Below are 20759 nucleotides of genomic sequence, written 5' to 3' on the forward strand. Positions count from 1 at the left end.
AGCCAGGTCTCTTTGGTCATCAAGATAATATTCCAAGGGCAATTTGGTTCCCAGGTAGGAGTGTCCAAACTTTGACACTGTAACACAACATTGGTATCGACAAGTTCAAGTAGGAAAGTTAAATCAAATCTCATATTTAGATATACTTAGGATTTATGCTGGGACACGAATAGCTGCTATCTGTGGACACACACAGAGAAAGGCTGGATATGCCTGACTAAATTACTCAGGGTTGACTTTTCTTTTCCTCCCTTTCTTTTTCTAGTCTCAACCTTACTAAATGGGCACATTCAATTTATATAAATGCACAAGTCAGCCTTGAATATAATAAGGACATTAATAATCTTGTTTACAGTTGTCTGGTGTAAGGTAGGATTCAAGCCTAATTCACCCTGATTCATAACTTATGCTTATTTCTGATAAAAGGTAAGATAAAATACATTCTGTAGATGGACAGAGTTCATTTGCTAAAGAGGCACTGGTAGTTTCTGGGGTTTGTTTGTTTGTTTTGTTTTTAATGAAAATAGTTTAAAAATTCGATACCATCATTTTTTCATCAACATAAGGACAAAGTAGTCAGATTCTTTTGATTTCTTTTATTTTTGATTTTTATTGGATATTTTATGTTTTACATTTCAATTGTTATCCCCTTTCCCGGTTCCCCCCTCTCACATACCCCCTGCCCCTGCTTCTGGGAGGATGCTCCCTTTCCTACCCACATACTCTCACTCCTGGCATTCCCCTATACTGGGAAAACAAACCTTTACAGGATTAGGGCTTCTCCTCCTATTGATGACAGACAATGCCATCCTCTGTTACATATATGGCTATGGCTCCCTCTATGGCTCCCTCCAGGTGTACTCTTTGGTTGGTAGTTTAGTCCCTGGGAGCTGGCAGGGGTGGGGGTGGGGGAGTCTGGTTGGTTACTATTGTTCTTCCTATGGAATTGTAAACCCCTTCAGCTCCTTTAGCCCTTTCTCTTACTCCTCCATTGGGTTCCCTTTGCTCAGTCTGATGGTTAGCTGCAAGCATCCTCATCTGTACTAGTAAGGCTCTGGCAGAGCCTCTCAGGACACATCCATATCAGACTTACTTGTCATCAGCAATAGTGACTGGGTTTGGTGGCTGCATATGGTATGGATCCCCAGGTGGGACAGTCTCTGGATGGCCTTTCCTTCAGTCTTTGCTCCATACGTTGTCCCTGTATTTCCTCGCATGAGTATTTTATTCCCCCTTCTAAGAAGGACTGAAGCATCCACATTTTGGTCTTCCTTCTTGTTGAGCTTCATGTGGTCTGTGAATTGTATCTTGTGCATTCTGAACCAGAATTTTTACTGGTCACAAAATAAAATAAGAGTAAAAAGTTAAATTAAATTAAAATTGCATTACCATATATTATTCATTGTGTTTTATCATGATCATAACCTTGAAAATCTTGATATGTAGGTTTGCTTTTCAAATTCTATATTCAGCTTATTTTTCAGATTGTCACCATTCCCCATCTCTTGAGCACAGAAATTGCCATTTTCTCCCTCAAAGCAGCATTCATTGTAATTCCCCCATCACTCAAAAACGCATCTTTATGAATGATCTCTTACAGAGTACACAGACATCTGTTCACAGAGTTCATGTTATTTTTCATTGATTGTTTTCTCACTTTGTTGAATTTTTTAATTCATTTATAAGTTTAAGGTCAGAGTTGAGGGTCTGAAATGTAGGGAATAATAAAAGCAAATTAAATGTGTACATATGTGTGTCTGGGGTGGGAGGATCTGGTAATTATTTTTCTCTTAATAATCACTCTGGATGTAGCCTGTTTATTAAATAAAATTTTTAATGTTAAAAATTACAACCAAAGTCTATATTATATCCCCTTCTGAGTGCAATTCAAGCATCCTCCTGTAGGCATCCCGGTTACTTAGCTTCTTTATCTCTGTGGATTGTAGCATGGTTATCCTGTAATTTATGGCTAATATTCTCTTATAAGTGAATGCATACTTAGTATGTCTTTCTGGGTCTGGGTTGAGGAGTTAATTGGGGGAAAGGTATGTGAGGATGGGAAGAAAAGAAAGGTGGGGACTGTGGTTGCTATGTAAAGTGGAAAAAAATCTTGATGAAGGAAAAAATAATCGGCAATATTCCCTCTCTTTGCCAACAATCAAGTCAAATAATATGATAGGTTTTGCAGAGAAGTATATGCCCCATTAGATCTATCTATTTTGGGTTACCAGCGTGGCATTTGCCTACCATCCCCAAATCTTCCCCATCAAGACACCCAGGGAGGAAGAGTCCTAGATTCTAGCCTGAGCTTCACAGTGTGACTTCATCAAATTAAAAAATACGACTACTGATAATAATTCTAAAATGCTGATTCTGCTCTTACATTCTTCGATCTAGCTCAACCTCAAAAGAGCAGCCCTCTTCATCAAGCCTAATGACCACATTAACAGGATCAGCCAGCTGTACTCCACAAGGTCATCACCAGCTCCAGTGGCTTCAACCAGATAAGGCTGGCATTAGAGAGTGGAATACAGATGGCTCCTCCATGGGAGTCTGTACTAGACCAGCTGCCACAGGAGGATGGTCTTTTTGCCATAGGTTGGCTGAATGCAAGTAGTTTTGTCTCTGGGCTCCCGCTTACTAACTCCTGTGAGAGGATGTTGGACAGAAGTATAGACTCTGGAGAGAACAGTGGTCTAGTACAGAACTCCTGAGCGGCATTAGGTCATTTTCTTTCCCAAGTATTTTTCAGCAAATGTTCTTAGCTTGTTTGCACTTATTAAACTTCAGTGTGAACATAAAATATAGGTCCACTCTTACCGACACCAATTTCCTCTGTGCTGAGTCCTTAACCGACCAGGTGCAAATATGTAAATATCATGCTTTGTTTTGATAATTAATTTCCTTTAGGTCAAGACTGAGAGATAAGAATGCTACCTACAAAGAACTCAAGAACTTAGACCGCAGGGAAACACATAACCCTATTAAAAAATGGGGTTCAGAGCTAAACAAAGAATTCACAGCTGAGGAATGCCAAATGGCTGAGAAACACCTAAAGAAATGTTCAACATCTTTAGTCATAAGGGAAATGCAAATCAAAACAACCCTGAGATTTCACCTCACACCAGTGAGAATGGCTATGATCAAAAACTCAGGGGACAACAGATGCTGGCGAGGATGTGGAGAAAGAGGAACACTCCTCCATTGTTGGTGGGATTGCAAACTGGTACAACCGTTCTGGAAATCAGTCTGGAGGATCCTCAGAAAATTGGACATTGAACTGCCTGAGGATCCAGCTATACCTCTCTTGGGCATATACCCAAAAGATGCCCCAACATATAAAAAAGACACGTACTCCACTATGTTCATTGCAGCCTAATTTATAATAGCCAGAAGCTGGAAAGAACCCAGATGCCCTTCATCAGAGGAATGGATACAGAAAATGTGGTACATCTACACAATGGAATATTACTCAGCTATCAAAAACAACGACTTTATGAAATTCGTAGGCAAATGGTTGGAACTGGAAAACATCATCCTGAGTGAGCTAACCCAATCACAGAAAGACATACATGGTACGCACTCATTGATAAGTGGCTATTAGCCCAAATGCTTGAATTACCTTAGATGCCTAGAACAAATGAAACTCAAGACGGATGATCAAAATGTGAATGCTTCACTCCTTCTTTAAAAGGGGAACAAGAATACCCTTGGCAGGGAAGAGAGAGGCAAAGATTAAAACAGAGACTGAAGGAACACCCATTCAGAGCCTGCCCCACATGTGGCCCATACATATACAGCCACCCAACTAGACAAGATGGATGAAGCAAAGAAGTGCAGACTGACAGGAGCCGGATGTAGATCGCTCCTGAGAGACACAGCCAGAATACAGCAAATACAGAGGCGAATGCCAGCAGCAAACCACTGAACTGAGAATAGGACCCCCGTTGAAGGAATCAGAGAAAGAACTGGAAGATCTTGAAGGGGCTCGAGACCCCATATGTACAACAATGCTAAGCAACCAGAGCTTCCAGGGACTAAGCCACTACCTAAAGACTATACATGGACTGACCCTGGACTCTGACCTCATAGGTAGCAATGAATATCCTAGTAAGAGCACCAGTGGAAGGAGAAGCCCTGGGTCCTGCTAAGACTGAACCCCCAGTGAACTAGACTGGTGGGGGGAGGGCGGCAATGGGGGGAGGGTCGGGAGGGGAACACCCATAAGGAAGGGGAGGGGGGAGGGGGATGTTTGCCCGGATACCGGGAAAGGGAATAACACTTGAAATGTATATAAGAAATACTCAAGTTAATAAAAAAAAAATTCAAAAAAAAAAGAATGCTACCTTCACTTTATGAATAATTCATCTGTGCAATTGATCCTTATTCACTCAGAACTCATAGAAAGTTATCAATTTTTAAATACACATATCTATGCCTGAATCTCAGTTTTGCGCTGTGAGCTCAGTGACTAGGCAAATTGTTTAATCTTTCAGAGACTCTCTGTCTCTAGTTAAAGATGAATTTAATAATGTTTGTCTTACATACACATAGCCAAGAGTCTAGATAAATATATATATACATATATATACATATATATATAAATCTATGAAGGCTAAATATTGGGTACATCATGGTTTACTCTTTTTTCAGACTTGAATAAAATAAAGAACTCAACTAAATCATAGTACTTTCATTTCTAGTAGTGTATTTTCCGAAAAATATGATGGCAAATACATAAATAACCCAGGAAACTAAATACATGCAAAATAAACAAGTAATAACTAACATTTTGATTTAAATACGATTATGAAGATATAAATCAACTTGGTGATTAAATAAATGAATAAAACAGACAAATAAATATGTAAATATGCAGAGAAAGATTGGAGGACCATCTAAGAGTATTCCATAAATGTAAGTAGGCAGAAATGAACAAAAAGCATAAGCACTGTCTTTTTTAAATATTTATTTATTTTATGAATACAAGTGTCTATCTGCATGTATGCCCACATGCCAGAAATTTGCTGACATCAGAGTGCCACCATGTAGTTGCTGTAAATTTAACCCAAGATCTCTGGAAGAGCAGACAGAGCTCTTAACCACTGAGCCACCTCCCCAGACTCTATATGCATATCCTAAAGATGTTAGGAGTTCAGTGCATTTTATGTGCCCAATCCACTGACAAATGTGGTGATGTACAGCCCTTCCTTTGAACTTTCTACCTTCCCTTTCCCCATGGGTATACTACGACTTCATCAACTCCATTTCAAAGATGGGAAAACTTCTTTGAGGAGTGATATTACTTAATTAGTTCCACAGGTAGTGAACTTCAGATTAAAAAGCCCAGTTACAGTGAAGTTCATGATATTGAGCATTCCTAGTCTCATAAAAATAGAAAAGATGTACACACACACACACACACACACACACACACACACACACACACACTGGTCACTATTAAATTCTTCATAAAAATACATGAATATTTTTCCTCTGTCTGTTATACCCAAGATATTCATGAAAATATGCAGGATATTATAGCAGCTCAATAAAAAATTGTGGAGTGAATGGATAAATAAACTCACCTCAGAATTACAAGTCTAGCACTAGAGTCTCTGGTCTTTAACTCAGTCAGCCTGTCTCAGGGAAATGTGCCTCCTGCCATGGTAAACACCTTCTCTTCCAGGTGTACATGAAGCAAAATCCAACTTGAAGAACTTAAAGTTGGCCTTAGATAATGGTGCACATTGGTTGCAGATCAGCAGTGTCCAAGAATTATGAGACGACCAGAGAGACCTGGCAGATACAAAGCAACAACATCCAATTCAAAGAGAAATACTGCTGAAGAAGAAGCTGACAGTGGGAGACTAAAACAGAGAAGAGTTCAGTCCCCTTGTTCGGGCATGGTTCCCAGGCCCAAGGAATCAAGAGTTTGCATGAGAGACTTGCTTAAAGACACTAACTCTGACCTATGTTTCACCTTAATTCTCCATGAGTAATGGATAATTTAATATAAAAGATTCTTCTCATTTCCTGTATGGCTTTAATTTATCAGGAACACCCATCTACCATCATCCAGGCATAAACAACCACACTGTCCAGATCAACACTTCATACTCTGACTCTCCTTCAGTGTGGACATGTTGGGAGACTCAAGTTCTCTGTTTCCATACCAAAGTTTGTGCAAGAAAGCATATGGTATCATAGGTCTCTATATTAATGGTGCGAATTAATTAACTATACTGTGAAATTCTGATGAGTTGAAAACCCCACTGAAGAATGGAACTTAACAAAAGGAACTATAAATCCACACAATTAGCAGCAATTATTCCTAATGATTTAGTGAATTTTTTGCCATACTACATACATATTCGTGATATTTTCAAGACCCATTAATAATCTGCTGTGTGGAAAAAATGTCTACTCATGCAGAAATCTGAATACAAATTGCACACAGATCCATCCTTGGGAGCTTTTCATGTTCATAATGTTTCGTCAGAAAATATTAGACCTTACAGCAGTGGATCTCAACCTGTGAGTCATGACCTCTACGGGAGCCACATATCAGATATCCTGCGTGTCAAACATTTACATTGCAATTCATGACAGTAAAACCTGCAGCTATAAAGTAGCAATGAAGCGATTTTAGGGTTCACTTTTTAACATTTCAAAATAACTCAGGCTTAGACAAGCCTTAAAGGTCCACTAGCCCAAGCTGAAAAATGATCTTTCTAAACCATTCCTACCTGCCACTGAGTGAGACTTCATAGACTTGCCCAAGGATAGCTGTTGCAATAGGAGTAGACAAAACTCATTCAATAAAAGTGAAATGTGTTGCTCAACTTATGTTACATGACTGAAGAATAGACACATTAAGATTCAACTACTCCCCATGCTACTTGGCCAGGAAAGGTAGATTGGCAGGCCTCGAATGGTATATAGATAGGGACTGTCTAAGGAGACATATACAGTATGAGACAATAATTCCAAATGGGTAAACCAATCCATGGACAACAAAGGATGAGAAAGTCCTTAACAGAAACCTTCCCTTCAGTTCTGTTTCTATTGGACTGTGTGGTTTGTATGTGTAGCCTGCCTGGAGGAGCCTGACAAGTAGATCTGCTCTCAAAGCTATTGTGTCCCCCTTTGGCTTGTCCTGACATGGTAGCACCCTGGTAACCATTAGGCATTAATTGTGTGATGGTTCATCCTGATTGTGACTTGCTGGGATTTAGAGTCACTATGGAAACAAATCTTTGGCCATGGCTGAAAGGAATGTCAGGTTCAGTAAAGTGGGAAGAACTATGGTAAATGTGAGCAGATCTATTCCATGGCCTGGGATCCACAACCAAATGAAAAGATGAGGAGATGAGCGCATGTGTTCATCAGTCTCTGCTTTCTGACTGGGGATATAGTGTGACCAGTCTACTCCTGTCTTTGCCACCAAGATGTCCCTTAAACTATAGGCCAAAGGAAACCACCTCTTCCTTAAGTTACTTCTGTGGGATGTTTTTATCACAGCAACAAGAAGAGTAACCAATACAACAATGTGCCTCCTTTTCCCATCATTGTCTCAATCCTTAAGTCCCTGGATTTCCATTTCATCACAAATCGGTTACAATAAACTTGCCCCAGGCTCTACATGTAGTGAATTTAGTCAGTTTCAAGGAATATTAAAAATTGGTTATTTGGATCTCCTGAGAAATAGACCTTAAAATCTGAACCTCTAGGGTGATAGGATTGGGGTTTGGGGCATTTTGAAGTTAATGAGGTCTTAAGGACAGATATTGCATAAGTGCTATTTTTGTATTAAAAAGAAGTCTCAGGAAACTCTTTGACATGGTCATTATGTGAATCAACATCAAGAAGGTGTTCACAGAATCAGTAGGTACCTTCATTTTAAAGTTTTTAAACTTCATAATTACAATAAATAAATGTTTTATTGATAACAGATTTGATTTATGGTATTTTATTGCAAAAAAGGCAAATGAAGGCAAGGCATGTTTTAAACTTGGAGACATTTTCCAAAGAGAAATTTCCTTAAAGCATCTCAGGAAATATGCTATTAAGCTAGTTGGATAACTTAGATTCCCTCCATCTAGACCACAAGAAAAGATCACCAATAAAGACTATATAGAAAAAATGGCTACTGAGTCAACCAAAGTATAGGAAGAAGTCTTTCCTAATTTCCCTCTCCATGTGAAAGTCAGAGATATTAAAATCCATATAAAGACAAAGTATATTGTTAATAAATTATGTCGATTTTCCAAAATATAATTTGGGAAAGATTGGTCCTAGTAACTTGCCTGTTCACTTGTTCCTTGTTCAGAAGAGCCAAAACAGGGGCTCAAGCTTACAATGTTATTGAGATCATCAGAATAAAACCTCTATGTCCTAAGAAGATAAGGCTTCTAGATCCAGTCTCTAAAGATGAACTTTCCTACATGTTAGCTTTGCCCCACAGTTACCTGGCAACAGCCAGGTATGCCTGACTCTCTATAAAATGAACTGTTTGTCCCCTCTTTATTCTCTTATCCTCCTATTCTCTTTCTCTCTGTCCCTTTTCTCCCTCTCTTCCCATCCCCTTTCCCTGTCTCTCTCCATATGTTCCTGGCTGATCTTTATCCCCCACTCTCTATCTCTGTCTCTCCCCATGTCTGCCTGTGTGTGTGTATGTTCCCTTGCCAACTATCCTTCACATGCCTTAAATAAACTCTATTCATGCTAAAAGCATCCTATGACTGGTACCTGAGGGGAAGGGATGACTCAGGATGGGCCCCCAGGGGCACTCCCTGTCACCTCACCATACTGTGCAATCATATCCAATCATATCCTGGCCTTTTTTCTTTTTCATAAAACACACCGCTAATTGACACAAATCTCAAGAAATTTCCTTAGCTACACATGGATCTGGATATCATGACTCTGTTAGTGACAAGTTATTTGAAATTAGGAAAGGCATTTAATTTCCTGGCTTCATTTATACCACAGAAAGCTGTTTTCTTCATTAGATCCCTTTGTGAATATACATTTTTAGAACTGCTAATACTTGCATAGGAATATGCATAAGAAATCTCATTCAAAATTATAACAAGCTAAAGAGAGGCTTGTTCTGGTTCCTTAGAACCCATCAATCATTGCGCACCTGAGTATTTGAGAATATTCAAATGGATAGAAAAGACCAGAAGGTTGAGGACATTACGTATCCAAAGTGATATAACATGCACCATCTTTAAACTAGCTTCAACCTCTTAGTGGGCAAGATTTTAGGGAGGAAGATGAGAGGTGTAGCACTGAATGCATACAATACAGACATTACACAAAAACATCCTTGTGGTGATGGACTTCTGGTGTCCAAGATCACATCCTCGGGGCTTTACATAGTGTTTCATTCAATTCTAACAGTTGATATTATTCTCTGTTCTCAATAGAGTCATACTTTGTTATCAAGAAAGCTACAAGTCAAATTAGATAAAGCCATGAAATAGTGCCATATGTTTAAATATCTGGTGAATATTTGTTTATTTGTTTTTATTTTTCCACCTTACGCCTATACCTATCATGATTTCTACGGTAACGAAATAAATTATTTTTTCTTCATTACACAGATGCGAGAAAGACATTTCCTAACCCAGGATGTCAGAAGTAAAGGTAGGGGATGGGAAGTTGATCAAACATAGCATCAGCAGTTTTCTGAAGTATTTGAGCCCCAACTGTCTGGTGCTAAAGTGAATGCAATGCAGGAAGACATTGGAAGCCATGTTTGAAAGAAAAGATGTGTTTTCTGACATCCATTTTCTTTCCTTTTTAGGGAAGCACTGAATGTTTTCCTTTGCTTGGTCTGATTTAACAGTTCTCTTAATTTTCAAGGGCTATCATCAAATCACCTGATCTTTGAGCTAAAGTTAAGTTATTACTTATAACCAAGAACCTAATTAAAATGTCTTTCTGGGGGTTGCACAATTAATAACCATTGCTGCTCTCATTTTGTTTCCTAGTATCTAGGGTTCAGTTCCCTGGTACTCACATTAGGCAGCTTCCAACCACTTGTAACTCCAGTACTCCAGTTCCAGGTATCTACACACACACACACACACACACACACACACACACACACACACCTCAAAAAAGCTAACATTTAAAAGTGATGCTTATTATAAAGCAAGTTAGACTAAGATTCTCAATAACACATCAATGAGCAAGCTATAGACTGCTAATTATACACACTTCATCTATGAAACAAAAATTGTTAATTTTTCTCTGTTATTGGGTAGATTGCTTCAAAAAGAGACCATAAGATTGCAGATGCATTCTTTACCATATGATCTCCTTAGAGAGCTAGGGCACAATGTGACAGCTGACTGTAGAGGAAATTTCAGAGAGTAATAGATTAGAGTTACCTTGTTTCTGATATTTCTGGATCTAGCAATTGTTCCAGCAAGAGCAGCAAATGCTGATATATATTTCAGAGTCAGCAGACAAAATATCCAATTACATTTGAATTTCAGATAAATAACCAAAATTTTACTCACAGTATGCCCCAGATTTTAGAGGGAGAACACTGATGTTAAAACATTCTTACTATTGATCTGAAATAAAATTGAAATGGGCATCCTGTACCCTTATTTTCTACATTTGCCTTTTTAATTTGAGATTATTAATTTGAGAGTTCAAAAGAACTAGAGCTAAATTAGTGAAAATTAACATGCATTATTGCTTAGGGTAGATAAAAAGACATGAAAGAATTATTATGTTTACAAGATCCCTGAGCAATCACAGAGTTCCTTCTCTGATTAAAATAGAAAAAGTTGTAGTACCATCAGCTGTGAATCTCAGTCCAGTCATTTGTGTGGATTACAGACAGACACAGGGGAGAACACCACGATCGAAGAGATAATGAAATGACATGGCTTAGAGATAAGAAACAACTGAGTCAAAAAACAAGTAAGTAAGTGAGTTTATATTCATAAATATTGTTAAAAATTGCTATTTTATGTTTATATTTCTATTTAAGAGGATAGGGCAAACTGGCCAGCGTTAAATAGCTATCAACAGGAATTGTTGGGAGTGTGCAAAACTCTATCTTAATGTCAACTGTACAGAGAACAATTAAGAAAACGTAATTATTCTTGACTTATTACCAGATTGATAAATACCAAACAAAATACTCTACTGATTGCTAGATGAATACCCAGTTTTCATTGAAAATCATTACCATAAATAAGGGGTGATGGATTTTTACCCCCAAATTTAAAAAACTAATAATTAACATCATTCCCAAAAACACGTGCATCTCTTAAGGAAGGCCTAACATTAAAATACAGGAGTGCCCACTTTATTCCTATGTCTCCCTGTACCCCACAATACAGTCCCTTAAATGCTACCAGTTTTAAGTAAAAACCCAAGCCAAAAGTCTACCCAAAAAAGCACCCTTTACATTAAGATAAAATAATAGGCTCAAACTGGTATTTTCACTCTTGATTCTAGAGAGGCAGTGCTTTGTTTTGTTTTATTATGTGGAAAGCATGTGATATTTGCAATGAAAAGTGAAAGAGAAGAGCCTTTGACCAATAAGTGAGGTTTGAGAAAGGGCCTGACATCTAAACCCAGCACTTCTGACAGTCAGGTTCAAAGGAGATTCTAACATTGGACTAAGCTCACAGGTGGGAGCAATGGCATTTGCTTGATCTGCATTGATCATTCGAGGGTTATTTTTTTTCTTCTGACTCTGATGCTTAGTGTGTGACCTCGGACTAGTCACTTAACCTGTGGGGCTATTGGTCCTTTCATCAAGTTAAAGGGAACTCCATACCTTTTCTCCTGGGCCCTTTTCCATGATGAAAAGAAATGCCTGGCTGCTGGGATTTTGGCAGAACCTAATTTGTTCCTCAGAAAAAAACTGTCTTTATTATGGAAAAATTATAAAATTCAAAGGAGAAAAGAATTTGGCTATAAGCCTACCCACATAGTAACTTTCCCAAAATGTTACTTGAAAGAGACAGCTTTCTGAGACATAAAGCAGGCAGGCACCGAAGAGCTGACCATGGGCACTGAAGCCAATACGGGAGTCCTTATCTTATCTTTAGCCCAGGCTTCTTTTAAAAGAGTGACATGCAAAGACTTATGAGTTCCATCAGGTTCCTTCCCTTCAAATGAAGAGATTATTATGGTGTCTTAAGCATCCAGGGTCTCAGCATGTGCTTTATTTGGAAAAAAACTGTCATGATAGAATGATGTGAGAGAAAATGGTGCCATTTTATGGATTCAATCTACATGCCTATTATGGTTACAAAAAGAGGGGAAATTTAAAAATTTAGATATAAGGATAGTTACACATGGGAGGCATAAAATGTAAAACACAGTGGGAGAAGGCAAACATCTTGATGGAGTGGTGAATGCACAAGCCAAGGAAAAGAAAAGAGTGCCAACAAACACCAGAAGCTGGAATCAGAGAATAGGCTTGAAAAATTGTCTGGAAAAGCATGGATCTCCTACTGCCTTGACTCCAGACTTCCAACTTTCATGAACGTCTGAAAATAAATTTCTCTCATTTTAACCCACATATTTGCTTTCCTTCGTGCTAGCAGTCCTCAGAAAAGATCACAGCAAGAGTGTCCTGGTTTTCTAAATATATCTAATCTTGCATGAACTTAAAGTGAGCCATTTCCACTGTCTATTGTTCAGTGTGGACATGCATGCATGCAAGCACATGTGCTTATTCACATACATGTGCAGTCACAATGATTCTTTATTGCCTGCTATCACACACACACACACACACACACACACACACACACACACACACACCCTCACATACACACCCTCTCATGCACATATGCTCATATACACTCAGCTCCTGATTTATTGTATTTCATGTTAAGGGACTTACTTCTTACAGGCTTTTTATATTACTTTTCTTGTTGTCGTTGTTGGTGGCGGTGCTGGTTGTGGTAGTGGTGGTGGTGGTGTTGCTACAAAATAAATGACAGCTGTAGGGTTCACTTAGGAGTCCTAGAATGGAGCCCATAAAAATTCAACTTAAGGAAATTGAACAACCACAATATATCGTACTATGAAAATGAAAAGCACACTATTGGTCACAAGGTTGTCTATTTATGCAAATTTCAATGCAGAAATATATAGGTGGTATCAAAATCAAAGGGGAACAAATGCACCCATATCTGTGTGCTTCCTAATAGATACCGCTGGACCTACATAATATAGGAACTTTTGCCTAGGGAATGGTACTGCCCACAATGTGCTAGGTATTTCTACATTGATTAATAATGATGACTATTCCCCATAAACATGCCCCCAGACCAACTAGATCTAGACAATCCTTCAACTGAGGCTCCCTTCTCATGAATCTAGTCTGTGACAAATTGACTTTAAAATGTAACTAACAATAGGTACATTATATCTTAAATAATACTTCTCTAAATTTGCCCATTCTCCTTGGAATAGGGTGAAGAAGACTGAATGCCTCAACATTCTATGGGATCTGCTTTGTATATGGTTTGTTCTTCAAGAACACCACACATATTGGAAGTTTAGTCCTCAGTATGAAACATTAAGATATGGTGAAATCTTTACAAGCTAAGGCCTAATGAAAGTAAGGTTGATCACTGGGGATTTGCCCTTGGAATGGAATGTTGATCTCCATGAATAAATTTGTTCTTGTGAGAAAAAACTACTGTTAATGAACAAGCCTGGCCCCTGAAACTCTCTAGCTTCCTGGATTATTACATAATTTCTTCTGCAGTTCCTTCTGTAATTGTGATCTTGTCTACCATAAAACATCATTAGAGATTAACAAAAAAGCTATAAACAAGGGGTTGAGGGGAGGATAGTTCAGTCAGTAAAATGCTTACCTCACAAGCAGGGGATTGTGTTCAATTTTCAGTACCTCTGTAATAAATAAATAAATAAATAAAAACCAGAACATTATTGCAATCTCATTGCTAAAGAGGCTGAGGCATAGATTGCTTGAGTTTACATTTACAAGCCATCTAGACTAGCCCAATCAGCGAAGTCTAGGCCAATATTTCTAGTTGAATGGCTCCTGAAGAATGTCATCTGGGGTTGCCTTCTGTACTTCATACATACCACACCATATACATGCACATGTATGTATAAACATATACCCACACGAATAAAAACACACACACACATCATCTTCTATAAAAGCTGTGACCGAAATAAGATCTCTATATAGTAATTATCATTGTATATTTTGTTATAGCATCAGAAAATGGACTAACTTCAGGCAAGGTCAAGTCGAATCAGAATTGTCACAGTCCTTTTAAGCAATCACCAACTCTTGGCATAGGTGTCTCATCCCCAGGAAAAGAGAAAAAAATGTTCTTTTTTTTAAAACCATGAATGGAATAGTATTGTCCCTTCCCAGGATCACGCAAAGATTCATGAAAAAGAATATTTGTTGCACAAGTATGAGAGCCCAAGTTTAATACCAAGAACTCCTGTGAAAAGTTGGGCAGGTTTGCATGAACCTGTAACAGTCAGGGATTTATGGAAAGGAGAAGATGGTGGAATCAATAGGACTAGATGGCCTTTAGTCTGACACCAGGGTCAGTAAAGGTCTCTCACTCAAAAGAATGAGGCAGACAATGATAGAAGAAATGACCACATATCTTGTCTTTCTCTGGTTTCTGCATATGAGTGTGTGCTCTCACATACATGTACATAAACACACATCTGTACCTATATATGCATATATATGCACAAAAAGTAAAAGAAACATAGAGAGAAGTAAAGAATGAAAGAAAGGGTAAAAGAAAGAAACAGAAAGGAAGGAAAAAAGGAAAGGAAACGAAAAGGAGGAAGGAACGAAGGAAAGCAAGAAAGCAAGTAGGTTAGTTCCTTTTCCTTGGGAGTTGTATCTGGCTTTCATACTGTCAATCATATCTGATGTGATTCCTACTTAAACCAAATTCTGACTAAAATACGAACAATACTAGAATTGAGGACAGGGGAGTGGCTATTGACCCTGTAATCTGTGCAGTTACACAGTCTGGCAAAGTATCTTCCTCTAAATGATGTCTTGGATGATGAACTACCCTGGTAATAACTCCCCAAAGCTTTCCCCTGTGCCAAATCTAGTACCCAAGGAGGCAATCATCTCAGCTCCCCCTCTGATAACATTTATTTTATTTCCTTTATTTGCATAGGCTTGGATTTGGCTCATTACGCACAGTCTTGGTTTGTATTTTCATTAATGTTTAAGCTCCCTCAAATCCGTTTTGGAAAGAGCTAAGAGCTGAAGCTTAAACAAACAATAGGAAATGCTCAGACTTCAAAGAAGCATTACCTTAAAGAAACTAGCTGGGTTTTGGAATGTTGAGCTTCTTTCTGCCTGGGCCTAATTAGCTTTATGATATGGCAAACCCATGAAACTCCAATGTGTTCAGGAAAGTCCTGTGGCTAGCATTTTGAAGGACTCTCATGTCAGCCTGGAACTTCATGTGCAGAGAACATTGCTTTCTCTTCCTGTTGAACTCTGCCTGAGGAATGATAGCCTTTTCCCTTTTCTTTGCCTTCCCTTGGAGTTTTGGCAAAAATCATGGGCCACGTCTTTCTCTTGCTCAACTGCAGGACTCCCAGGCTATTGACTCTAACCTGTAAATAAAGCAAAAGAAAAGCATTCAAAATATCAGAGAATGTGAGTTCTGACTGTGATTCTTTTCCCTGGGAGTTCCTCTGTAGACCCTGAACAGAAAAACACTTTCTAATTCACAAAACACGGGCAATAGGGTTCTCCATGTCCTCCCCTGGCCAGCAGTAGCCCAGCTTCACAGGAGCCTAACTTAGGATATCTGGAAGGAAATGGCTTGCAATGTAGAAAAGAGCCAGCCAGAGAAGACGGATAACTCTTCATATGCCCAATTACAACTCCATTTCCCCCACCCCTTGCTCATAGAGATTTCAAGCATTTCAAGGTTTACTGTTGTTGCTGACCCTGTGAGCCCGATAGTTCAGGTTGAACAGCAAGTTATAGCTCATGAGCCATGTCCAACTCAGCAAGTTTTGGTGATCATAGACTTGTATTTATTTGTTAAGTATTATCTATTCTGCTTTCTTATAATCCTGACAACACTGAGTAGTTGATATAGAGACTAATATACAGCAAAGACCAAGTAAAATAGGTAATAGTTGACTTGTATAAAAAGTGTCCACATGCCCTTTTTCCCAAGGCTCAGAAACATTATAAAAGAAACAACATGCAGATTATAGGAGCCAGAAGTCAAAGAGGACTTGGGCAAAACTTTTGTCTTCCGGAGATAACAGGAAGCACTGATGATCTAACAGGATCTGTGGCTGTCTGCATAAGTTCTACACAAGACCAAGCCAATCACCATTGCAGAATGGAGTGTAGAGGGACTCATTAGCCCCCACTTCAAGTGGAGAGATTGTAAGAAGTTGATGGCTGCTAAGAAAGGGGCTGTTAGATTTCTTTAAGGTATGGCTTCTAATAGAGGGAGCCACGTCCCAGTAAATGGCCCCATGTAGATGTGGGCAGCACCAACTGGACTAGGAGAGGGAGAAAAATAAAAAAGAGGACATGAAGGATGGAGAAGAGGTGAAAATTAAGGTGGAGGGAGGTAGATCTAGGAGGACTTAGAGACACAGGAAGAATGAATATGATCATGATACACCGCCAGAAGGCATGAAATTTAAAAGACAAATTTCAGTGACCATATTGAAAAGGAAATGTGAGAAAAACAACTCATAGAGGGGTGGGGCACAACAGGGGTGAGAGCAAGATAAGAAAGGGGAAATCAAGAATGATCAGGTTGCATCATGTACATGTATGTAGCTGTTAAAGAACAAATGTAATCGGCGTTTACAAACCCCCAAACAAATTAGTTTGGAGAGATGCCACAGTCATTCAAAGCACTTGATGCTCTTGAAGAGGACCTACTTTCACTTCTCATCACGCACACCAGGAGACTCGCAACCACTGACATCCTCATCTGGCCTCTGAGGGCACCAGCGCACAACATGAGTACACATACCCCTACAAATAAAATTAAAAGATTCTAAAAACATATCTTGAGAAATTGGAGTGCAAATGATCAAATAAATCTATAAAAACATCAAACCCAAAAAGAATGGCCCAAGAAGAATGGATAAATTGAAACTAAAATTTCAAACCGCCTATCATTTTAGTTCCCTTTCCTCTGGCCTGGGCTACTTTTTTTTTTCTCCATCATTTCAGACGCAGAATAAAAGTTCTCTCAAGAAATATGCTAAGAAGTTGACAGAGCAGCTATTCTCAATACGACCTGCATTTTCTAAGACGAGCTCCCCATGGAAATTACATTGCAACAAATATAAAGAGAGCTAAGAGGTAGCATAATTTTCATTATGCTAAGACCATATTCATTTTTGCTTCTCTGCAGGTTCGCAGCTGGAAATGAAGTCCTCTGTTACTTACTGCAAGGAATCCCTAAAGCATCCTTTATGAGATCACACACTATGAGGCAGGCCCCCTTCTAAACTCACACAGAGAAAACACAGCTACAAAGGGGCCACGGGAAATAGATAAGAATAAAATCAATGCAGATCTCGATGGAGGTTGTATGTTCTGCAGAGAGAATTAGAAACCTGTTGGAATACTGGTTCACGCTGCCAGCCTGTGCAGCACATTTAATTATTCATTTTATTCACCTGACTGACCACTTAAAAACCATGTAGTCAGTGCTTCGGCAATCATTTCATTTCTAAGTGTTCTGCCTGGTTATTTCTCTGTGTGTGCACCCATTAATTAATGATGACGGAGAAGTCCATAAATTTTAGTGTTCGGTCTCAATGGAGCTTGAATCCATTACTCATGAAAGCTCGCATCTACGGTCACTAAGTAGGCACAAAGAGATAAGTATTGATTTTGGTTTTGAGTTTTAATTTTTCCTTATTGAATCTCAATGAGTAGCTTGCATTTGAACAACCTTCATGATGCCATGCAGTACAGAACGGCACGCCTGCGCAGTGGGCACAGCCTACCCACACACTTAAGAGGATCTGTATGTGCCACGGGTGGAGAGTGACGAACCATGTAAGGCCTTTAAAACATGGCCAAATCTTCCCTGAGTATTAGTGTCATACTTAATTGAGACAATGGAGTCATTGTCCTCCTGCCCTCTAACCCGAAGTTCCTAATAAAATGTCTGACATGATTGCATTCAGTTGATTCAACTTTCTAGAAGATGACAGAGATAGCATTGGTTACAGTAGAAGGAAAGTAGGGAAATCAGGTGCTAGCATAGGACTGTGCTTCCCTGAAGCAAACCACGATGCTATGTAATGAAGCTACAGGAAGGGGAGTATTTGATACGTCACAGTGTCTCATTCATTTATTAGAGAGGCTGAAATGCAGACCACCTATTCTGATAGTTTAGGTTTTCAACTTGTTGGGGCCCTTGGAGATTTGTAACCTAGGAGTCAAAATCTCTGGACTTGTATGCAATGGAAAATAAAAATTAGGTTAATGGACGTGTGAAGAGCTATCATAAACGTGTGTGCCATCCTTTCTTTGGGCTGGGGTCCTAGCCTGGAAACAAGGGAGAAAGCAAGCCGCATACCAGCATTCATTTCACTGTTTGCTGACTGTGGATACAATACACAGGCTTGCTTCTCCTGCGTGCCTTCCTTGTTACAAGCTAAATATGTTTCCTCATTGTGTAAACCAGAATGAACCCTTTTTTCCTCAAATCACTTCATACCAGGTATTTTATCACAGTTACCAAGTAAAGCAGTGCATATACCGATCTGTCTGGATCAGCATTCATATAGTGGACCTGAAGAGATAGTTTGAACAGTAAAGTCTTGTCATGCAGACCTAAGAACATAAATTCAATTCCCAGAACTATGTTTTTAAAACACCCAGTCAAGATAGTGACTATACATCATCAGGAAACAGAATTGGGGAGATCCCAGGTCTCACCACTCAGACAACCTAGCCCCATTTGATGAGTCCCAGGCTAATGAGTGATACTGCTTTAACAAAACTGGTGGGGGATAGCACTCAAAGTTTCTCTCTTGTCCACATACAAGTACACATGAACTTGCATCCACATACACATATGTGAACACAGACACATAGATACAAGAATCATAGAAATAAGTTACAAGAAAAGCATCCTAAAACTTTGGAGATATGATACAGATCTTACCAACAATGAATTATGGGTATGAGAAACAAATAATTATGTTTTAAAGGGAAATGGGCTTTAGAGATGTTTCTGCAGGTAAAATGCTTTCCATACAATTGTCACAACTGATGTTCTGCCCCTAGCAGCCATAGAAAAACCAAATAGGTGTGGTGCTCTATCTGTAATTCTAGCACTCAGAAGCTAAAATGAAGATAGGCGATCAGGAATTAAGCTGGTTAGCTTGACTGTCAGTATGAGCAAGGAGACCTTATTCAATGAGTCAGGTAGAGACTTACAGGGGAAGGCACCCAAGGTCAACTGTAGGGCTTTTACATGTACACATCATACGCATATACCTGTGCCCACATAATTCACTGTGAATACACATTCATGTACATACCTTATACACATAGGTAAAATAGTTATACAAAGAGGCCAATCTTATTGTAATGATAGGAAGTCAGTAGAAAATACTAGCATATATAGCTAATGCCTTTAAATTTCATAGGAGGAAGTACATCAGATGCTATGATTACTATCCCTCAATCATAGATGAAGACATTGGCTTGGAATTCTTTTAAGCTCACAGATAAAAGTCCCACTATCTCTAATGTCCCCTACCTTGGATATGGGCACCTAACATTAATCCTGAATATCTCCTGCCATTTAGACTGCCCCTTCTTAAAAGACTCCATCGCTTTTATATTCTCTACAAAGAGAACTGTAAGGCAGGAAAATATGGAAACTGAAGGCGATTGTGAAACTAATTAGCTATGTCACCTTGAATGAGTGCTTTACCACCCAGAACAAAATTAGAATCACCTGGAGTGTTGTTTTGGCTTTGTTTGCAGGTTTGTTTAATTCCAAAACAGTTTCTAAGACTCCACTTGAGACTCCCTGATGCAATCTCTCTGGGAGTTATTCCTGAGAAATCTGCATTTTTCAAAGCTTCCCAGGAGAGTGCAACCTGGGGAGTGGCTGAGAGCCACTGAAGGTTGACTCACACAGAGAGCTGCTACAGAGCTTGTAAACTACTTTCGAATGAATGTAGCTCCACTTCTTCTTGCCTACACATATTCTTAACTCTCCATCTGTAAAATGAATGTGTTCCAGCCATATGTGACCCTAATACAATGTCTATAAACTTACGGTTATTTCTTTCTGCTTAAATAAAATTTAAGAAGCTTAGACTTGAAACTTGCATCTATATTACGACTGTAACCCACAACTCCTTCCAGGTCTCCCTCCAAAATTCATGTACTGTATTAAAATTATTATTGTTGCATGTTTTTATATATGTAATACATATATTTATTTATACAAATACACACACACACATATATATGTATATTTTTTCTAGTATATATTCTACTGAATCTATTCACTTTTGCTTGTGTGAACATGTGTCCAAGACTGAATACTTAAGACTGGACAACCTATGTAAGAGCTCATCCCTGGAAGAAAATGATTCTCCCTCTCTCAGCAGCTATGGACCAGCTATAGATCTTCATCCAGGGAGACAATCATGTGCAATTTCTCCACTTCCCTGGCAAGTCAATGGATGCTGTCATTGTGCTACCTTGTTCA

At 38.9% G+C, this 20759-nt stretch overlaps 1 long non-coding RNA gene across 14 annotated transcripts in view; it reads right to left on the bottom strand.

Annotated features, from left to right (window-relative positions):
• The window catches only part of LOC102550062 (uncharacterized), a 156002-nt gene that overhangs the window by 94318 nt on the left and 40925 nt on the right, over positions 1 to 20759 (bottom strand). For 6 of the 14 annotated variants that reach the window (XR_593141.4, XR_010052792.1, XR_005506178.2 and 3 more), the window contains 5 exons: positions 15332 to 15639; positions 13875 to 13911; positions 12893 to 13014; positions 5589 to 5799; positions 1094 to 1334 (listed from right to left, as the gene is read on the bottom strand). This is a non-coding gene — a long non-coding RNA (uncharacterized LOC102550062). Of the gene's footprint in view, positions 1 to 1093; positions 1335 to 5588; positions 5800 to 10820; positions 10914 to 12892; positions 13015 to 13874; positions 13912 to 15331; positions 15640 to 20759 lie in introns of all 14 variants that reach the window. The other 8 variants (XR_010052790.1, XR_010052793.1, XR_005506182.2 and 5 more) reach the window with 7 other exon arrangements.

Source organism: Rattus norvegicus, chromosome 6 (genome assembly GCF_036323735.1).
Source record: "Rattus norvegicus strain BN/NHsdMcwi chromosome 6, GRCr8, whole genome shotgun sequence".
Classification (NCBI taxonomy): domain Eukaryota; kingdom Metazoa; phylum Chordata; class Mammalia; order Rodentia; family Muridae; genus Rattus; species Rattus norvegicus.